Genomic DNA, 8,168 nt, shown 5'->3' on the forward strand with positions numbered 1-8,168 from the left:
ACAACAGATTGGTTCCAAATAGGAAAAGGAGTACGTCAAGGCTGTATATTGTCACCCTGCTTATTTAACTTATCTGCAGAGTACATCATGAGAAATGCTGGGCTGGAAGAAGCACAACTGGAATCAAGATTGCCAGGAGAAATATCAATAACCTCAGATAGGCAGACAACACCGCCCTTATGGCAGAAAGTGAAGGGGAACTAAAAAGCCTCTTGACAATAGTGAAAGAGGAGAGTGAAAAAGTTGGCTTAAAGCTCAACATTCAGAAAACGAAGATCATGGCATCTGGTCCCATCACTTCATGGGAAATAGATGGGGAAACAGTGGAAACAGTGTCAGACTTTATATTTGGGGGCTCCAAAATCACTGCAGATGGTGATTGCAGCCATGAAGTTAAAAGATGCTTACTCCTTGGAAGGAAAGTTATGACCAACCTAAACAGCATATTCAAAAGTAGAGACATTACTTTGCCAACTAAGGTCTGTCTATTCAAGGCTATGGTTTTTCCTGTGGTCATGTATGGATATGAGAGTTGGACCGTGAAGAAAGCTGAGTGCCAAAGAATTGATGCTTTTGAACTGTGGTGTTGAAGAAGACTCTTGAGAGTCCCTTGGACTGCAAGGAGATCCAACCAGTCCATTCTAAAGGAGATCAGTCCTGGGTGTTCTTTGGAAGGAATGATGCTAAAGCTGAAACTCCAATACTTTGGCCACTTCATGCAAAGAGTTGACTCATTGGAAAAGACTGATGCTGGGAGGAATTGGGGGCAGGAGGACAAGGGGACGACAGAGGATGAGATGGATGGATGGCATCACTGACTCGACGGACATGAGTCTGAGTAAACTCCGGGAGTTGGTGATGGACAAGGAGGCCTGGCGTGCTGTAATTCATGGGGTCACAAAGAGTCGGACACAACTGAGAATCTGAACTGAACTGAACTGAAAATACTAAAAAAAGTTATCCATAGATTTAGAATTGTAAAAGTTAATAAAATTATATATAAGAATAAACTCACAAAGAGGTCACAAAGAGTCAGACACAACTGAGCAACTAACACATACACACAAATGTTCAAATTATTAGAAAGCAACTTAAAAGTAGCTATGGTTACTGTGTTAAAGGAATTAATGAAAATCGTAGACAATATGTGTCAACAAATGGGAAATTTCAGCAGAAAAATAGAAACTATAAAAGGTAAATAGATATGTTGTAAATAAAAAGCCTGATATCAGAGATAAAGAACTTCTTCAAAAGGTTTATAACAGACTAGACCTAACCAAGGAAAACAATCAGTGAACTGAAAGGATCAACAGAAATTATCCAGACTGAAACAAAAAGGGAAAGAGATAGAACAAAGAGAAAGGGAAAGAGAGAGAGAAAGAAAGAAAAGCAGAAAGAAAGGGAGAGAAAGAGAGGACAGAGTATCCAAGAGCTGTGAGACAATATCCAAAGTCTAATATATAAGAAATTAAGAGTCCTAGAATGAGGAGAGAGAACAAAGCAGGAGAAACATTTGAAAATGCAGTGGCTAAAACTAATAGAAGACAAAACTCTCCAAGATCTAAGATGCTTAGAGAACTCTAAGGAGGATAAGAAAAATAAAATAAAAAGGAAAAAACCTAGACATATAATAGTTAAATTATAGGAAATCAAAAACAAAATGTTGAAAGTAATAAGGTGGGGAAAAAAAGCAAGGAAAGAATCAAAACAGAGATAAAGATAGGGTTGACAATGTACTTCTTGTCAGGAGCTATGGAAGTCAGAAGACAATGAATTTTGTTAGAGAAATGAACTTTTTAAACTTTTGTTTAAAAGTCAATCTAAAATTCTATGAAAGTGAAAATATTTTTCAAAATGAAGACTAGTTTTTTCCAGAAAAAGATAAAGTGGGAGAATTTATTTCCAACAGACTTCTACTGCAAAACACATTAAAGGGTTTTGCAGACATAAGCAATATGATTAGAAAAAATGGATCAAAAAGAAGCAAAAAATGCCATAAATGGTAAGAATGAGGGTAAACATAAAACAGTTTTTATTTTTAATCACTTTGAAAGATAACTGTTAAAGAAAATACAGTAACAATATATTATGAGGTTTATAGCAAATATAGGAGTAAAATGTGATATGATAATAATAGCAACACAGATGGGAGAGAGCCAATGAAATTATACAGTGTTAAAGTTCTTACATTATATGTGAAGTGTTGTGTTATTACATGAAAGTAGACTGTGAGGACTTAAAGATGTATGTCTTAAACATGCTAAAAATAAAAAGGGAAATATAATTAATAACCCAATAGTATAGATACAATGAATAATGATATTTTATTAATCCAAATGAGGGAAAAGGAAACTAAAATAACAAATGGTACAATTAGAAAACAATTAGCAAGATGGTAGATTTAAATTCAACCATATTATTAATTATAGTAAATGAAAATTGCCTAAACACCTCAATTAAAAAACATTCTGTTTATAAGGAAATTTCTTTAAATATTTCTATAAATATAAATTTATAAGGAAATTTCTTTAAATATAAAATATAAAATTTCTTTAAATTCAACCATATTATTAATTATAGTAAATGAAAATTGCCTAAACACCTCAATTAAAAAGCATTCTGTTTATAAGGAAATTTCTTTAAATATAAATTTCTTTAAAATATAAAAGCATAGATGGCCTAAAATAAAAGTATTAAAAGTAAATATAGCATTCGATCACAAATTAAAAGAAAACTGAAGTGGTTCTATTAATATGAAACAAGGTAGACTTTAGAATAAGGAATATTATCCAAGATAAAGAGAGACATTATATGGTACTAAGGGTCAATTCACCAAGACATAACAGTCCTAACTTAACAATAGAGCTTCAAAATGTATAAAGCAAAAACTGATAAAACTGAAAGGAAAAACAGGCAAATTTAAAATTATAGTTGGGAACTTTAATACAACTCTTTCAGTAATTGAAACAAGTAGACAAAAAACAGTAAGACTGTAAGAAGACCTGAAAAATGCTATCAACTAAGTTGATCTAAAACAAATCTAAATGAACATCAAAAGACTGAAACTGTTCATGGTATAGTCTCTCATCATAAAAGACTTTAACTGGAAATCAGTTACAGAAAGATATCTGAAACATTTCCATGTACTAGGAAATTAGATAATTAGAAAATAACCAACTGCCTAAAAATTAGAACTATATTCATAATCATCCATTGATTAAATATTAAATCAAATAGACATCTATAGTCATTTAAAACTGAATGATAATGAAAAAATATACCAAACCTTGTTGAATACATATAACAAGTGCTTAGAGGGAAATTTCATATACAAAGCATGTATAAAGCAGATTCCCAATGCAGGTGGGTTTCATCCAATCTACTGAGGGCTGGAATAGAAGAAAGGTGGAGGAAGGGAGGATTCACTGGCTCTTTGCCTGACTACAATGAGTGGGGACATCAATCTTCTTTGCCCTCAGCACTCCTGGATTTCAGGCCTTTATACTCAAGACTATAAACTATACACTGGCTCTCAGGCCTTTGAGGAATGCCACCAGTATTCCCAGGACTCCAACTTACAGACATCAGATCATGGAATGTCTCAGACTCCATAATCACATGAGCCAATGCCATATATATTGTTTATCTGGAGAATCCTAACACAATAACCAATACAATATTGTAAAGTTAAAAAAAATTGATTAAAATGGATAAACTTCCAGTTACAAAATAAGTGAGTCACAGGGATGAAATATACAACATGGGGAATATAGTTAATAATACGGTACTAACTCTGTAGGGTGACAGATGGTAACTGGATTTATTTTGATAATCATGTATAGAAATAGAAAACACTAAGTTGTATGCTTGGAACTGACACAGTATTGTAGGTCAATTACACTTCAATTTAAAAAAAATTGTTACTTAGGCAGTTTCAAAATAAGTGGGGAAACTGAAATATGACTGAAAGTTGAAATATGACTGAACTGCTCATAACCACAAGTATTATTGATATTTATTTAAAAATATTTATTAATTCACATCTTAATAAACCTAATGAAGAATTCAAAAACCAAAAATCCTGATCAGCAAGTCACAATTTTAAAAAGTGACAGGCAAAAACAATTCACAAAGTAGAAAATGTTTTATATAACTATCTTCAATGAAAATTAATATCTGGAATTAATTTCATACTATCTACAACTGACTTTTAATGACGTAAGAAAATTTTAACACAGATGGATAGTAAAATAAATAGAGATATGGGAGAATAAACACCAGCTTCAGGTATTACTAAACTGCTAACAACTAAATATTAATGAGAAATAAAAAATACAGCACTTCTCAAATTAGTAACAAATACTAATATTTACAGTTTCAGAACTCTATAAATTTTCAAAGCATATTCACATTCCTACTTGACAGACATAACTAAACTGAGAGATGACCAAATTCACACTCATTTGGATGCTGAATGACAGAACTGTTTTCACTAGGTACCAGGCAATGGCTGAGCAATGGAATGTCATTTAACAGTTTTCCCAGCACTTAACTATACTTCATGATAAATGGCTAAATTGCAAATTATTGTACCAAATGGCATGAACAATTCTGTTTCAATAACCTTGAAATTTTCCATGGCATTTGATACAACAATTCATATATAGGCATTTATCTTAAAGTAATAACTTGATGCAGACAACGAATTGTACATAATGAATGATATTCACTGCAGAAATGTGGAAACAACATAACTATCCAACAATGGAGCAATAAATAATATATTATGATATATCCAGGGATAGGGGAACAGTAAGCTATTGGTAGTATATGATCATTCTCATTTTACCCAATCTAAACCCCACGTCCAAGGAGCAGCAGGTACACAGGCGCAAGAGGGCCAAGAAGAGCTGCTCCACATTCAAGGTCAGGAGGGGTGGCCCTGAGGAGATATCCCTCGTCCAAGGTAAGGAGCAGCAGCTGTGCTTTGCTGGAGCAGCCATGAAGAGATACCCCACAAACAAGATAAGAGAAACCCAAGTAAGACAGTAGGTGTTGTGACAGGGGATCAGAGGGCAGACACACTGAAACCATAATCACAGAAAACTAGCCAATATGATCACATGGACCACAGCTTTGTCTAACTCAATGAAACTAAGCCATGCCATGTGGGGCCATCCAAGATGGACAGGACATGGTGGAGTGGTCTGACAGAATGTGGTCCACTGGAGAAGGGAATGGCAAACCACTTCAGTATTCTTGCCTTGAGAACCCCATGAACAGTATGAAAAGGCAACATGATAGGATACTGAAAGACAAACTCCCCAGGTCAGTAGGTGCCCAATATGCTACTGGAGATCAGTGGAGAAATAACTCCAGAAAGAATGAAGGGATGGAGCCAAAGCAAAAACAATACCCAGCTGTGGGTGTACTTCTGTGATAGAAGCAAGGTCAGATGCTGTAAAGAGCAATATTGCATAGGAAACTGGAATGTCAAGTCCATGAATCAAGGCAAATTGGAAATGGTCAAAAAGGAAATGGCAAGAGTGAACATTGACATTCTAGGAATCAGCGAACTAAAATGGACTGGAATGGGTGAATTTGACTCAGATGACCATTATATCTACTACTGTGGGCAGGAATCCCTTAGAAGAAATGGAGTAGCCCTCATGGTCAACAAAAGAGTCCAAAATGCAGTACTTGGGTGCAATCTTAAAAACAACAGAATGATCTCTGTTCGTTTCCAAGGCAAACCATTCAATATCATGGTAATCCAAGCCTATGCCCCAACCAGTAACGCTGAAGAAGCTGAACAGTTCTATGAAGACCTACAAGACCTTTTAGAATTAACACCCCCAAAAGATGTCCTTTTCATTATAGGGGAATAGAATGCAACATAGGAAGTCAAGAAACATATGGAGTAACAGGCAAATTTGGCCTTGGAGTACAGAATGAAGCAGGGCAAAGGCTAATAGAGTTCTCGCAAGAGATCAAACTGGTCATAGCAAACACCCTCTTCCAACATCACAAGAGAAGACTCTACACATGGACATCACCAGATGGTCAACACTGAAATCAGATTGATTATATTCTTTGCAGCCAAAGATGGAGAAGCTCTATACAGTCAGCAAAAACAACACCAGGAGCTGACTGTGGCTCAGATCATGAACTCCTTATTGCCAAATTCAGACTTAAACTGAAGAGACTAGGGAAAAACACTAGACCATTCAGGTATGACCTAAATCAAATTCCTTATGATCATACAGTGGAAGTGAGAAATAGATTTAAGGGACTAGATCTGATAGATAGAGTGCCTGATGAACTATGGTCAGAGGTTTGTGACATTGTACAGGAAACAGGGATCAAGACCATTCCCATGGAAAAGAAATTCAAAAAGCAAAATGGCTGCCTGGGGAGGCCTTACAAATAGCTGTGAAAAGAAGAGAAGTGAAAAGCAAAGGAGTAAAAGGAAAGATATAAGCATCTGAATGCAGAATTATAAAGAATAGCAAGGAGAGATAAGAAAGCCTTCCTCAGCGATCAATGCAAAGAAATAGAGGAAAAAAACAAAATGGGAAAGACTAGAGATCTCTTCAAGAAAATTAGAGATACCAAGGGAACAGTTCATGCAAAGATGGGCTCGATAAAGGACACAAAGAGTAGGGACCTAACAGAAGCAGAAGATATTAAGAAGAGGTGGCAAGAATACACAGAAGAACTGTACAAAAAAGATCTTCATGACCCAGATAATCATGATGGTGTGATCACTGACCTAGAGCCAGACATCCTGGAATGTGAAATCAAGTGGGCCTTAGTAAGCATCACTATGAACAAAGCTAGTGGAGGTATTGGAATTCCAGTGGAGCTATTTCAAATCCTGAAAGATGATGCTGTGAAAGTGCTGCACTCAATATGCCAGCAAATTTGGAAAACTCAGCAGTGGCCACAGGATTAGAAAAGGTCAGTTTTCATTCCAATCCCAAAGAAAGGCAATGCCAAAGAATGCTCAAATCACCGCACAATTGCACTCATCTCACGAACATTAGTAAAGTAATGCTCAAAATTCTCCAAGCCAGGCTTCAGCAATACATGAACTGTGAACTTCCAGATGTTCAAGCTGGTTTTAGAAAATGCAGAGGAACCAGAGAGCAAATTGCCAACATCCAATGGATCATGGAAAAAGCAAGAGAGTTCCAGAAAAACATCTATTTCTGCTTTATTAACTATGCCAAAGCCTTTGACTGTGTGGATCACAATAAACAGTGGAAAATTCTGAAAGAGATGGGAACACCAGACCATCTGACCTGCCTCTTGAGAAACCTATATGCAGGTCAGGAAGCAACAGTTAGAACTGGACATGGAACAACCGAAAATAGGAAAAGGAGTATGTTAAGGCTGTATATTGTCACCCTGCTTATTTAACTTCTATGCAGAGTACATCATGAGAAACGCTGGGCTGGAAGAAGCACAAGCTGGAATCCAGATTGCCAGGAGAAATATCAATAACCTCAGATATGCAGATGACAGCATCCTTATGGCAGAAAGTGAAGAGGAACTAAAGAGCTTCTTGATGAAAGATGAGAGTGAAAAAGTTGGCCTAACTCAACATTCAGAAAACTTAAGATCATAGTATCTCGTCCCATCACTTCATGGCAAATAGACGGGAAAACAGCAGAAACAGTGTCAGATTTTATTTTGGGGGGCTCCAAAATCACTGCAGATGGTGACTGCAGCCACGAAATAAAAGACACTTACTCCTTGGAAGGAAAGTTATGACCAACCTAGATAGCATATTAAAAAGCAGACATTACTTTGCCAACAAAGGTCCATCTAGTCAAGGCTATGGTTTTTCCAGTGGTCATGTATGGATGTGAGTTGGACTGTGAAGAAAGCTGAGTGCCGAAGAATTGATGCTTTTGAACTGTGGTGTTGGAGAAGACTCTTGAGAGTCGCTTGGACTGCAAGGAGGTCCAACCAGTCCATTCTGAAGATCAGTCCTGGGTGTTCATTGGAAGGACTGATGTTGAAGCTGAAACTCCAATACTTTGGCCACCTCATGCTAAGAGTTGACTCATTGGAAAAGATCCTGATGCTGGGAGGGATTGGGGGCAGGAGGAGAAGGGGACGACAGAGGATGAGATGGCTTGATGGCGTCACCGACTCGATGG

The sequence above is a fragment of the Bison bison genome, unplaced genomic scaffold (genome assembly GCF_000754665.1).
Source record: "Bison bison bison isolate TAMUID 2011002044 unplaced genomic scaffold, Bison_UMD1.0 scf7180017864466, whole genome shotgun sequence".
Classification (NCBI taxonomy): domain Eukaryota; kingdom Metazoa; phylum Chordata; class Mammalia; order Artiodactyla; family Bovidae; genus Bison; species Bison bison.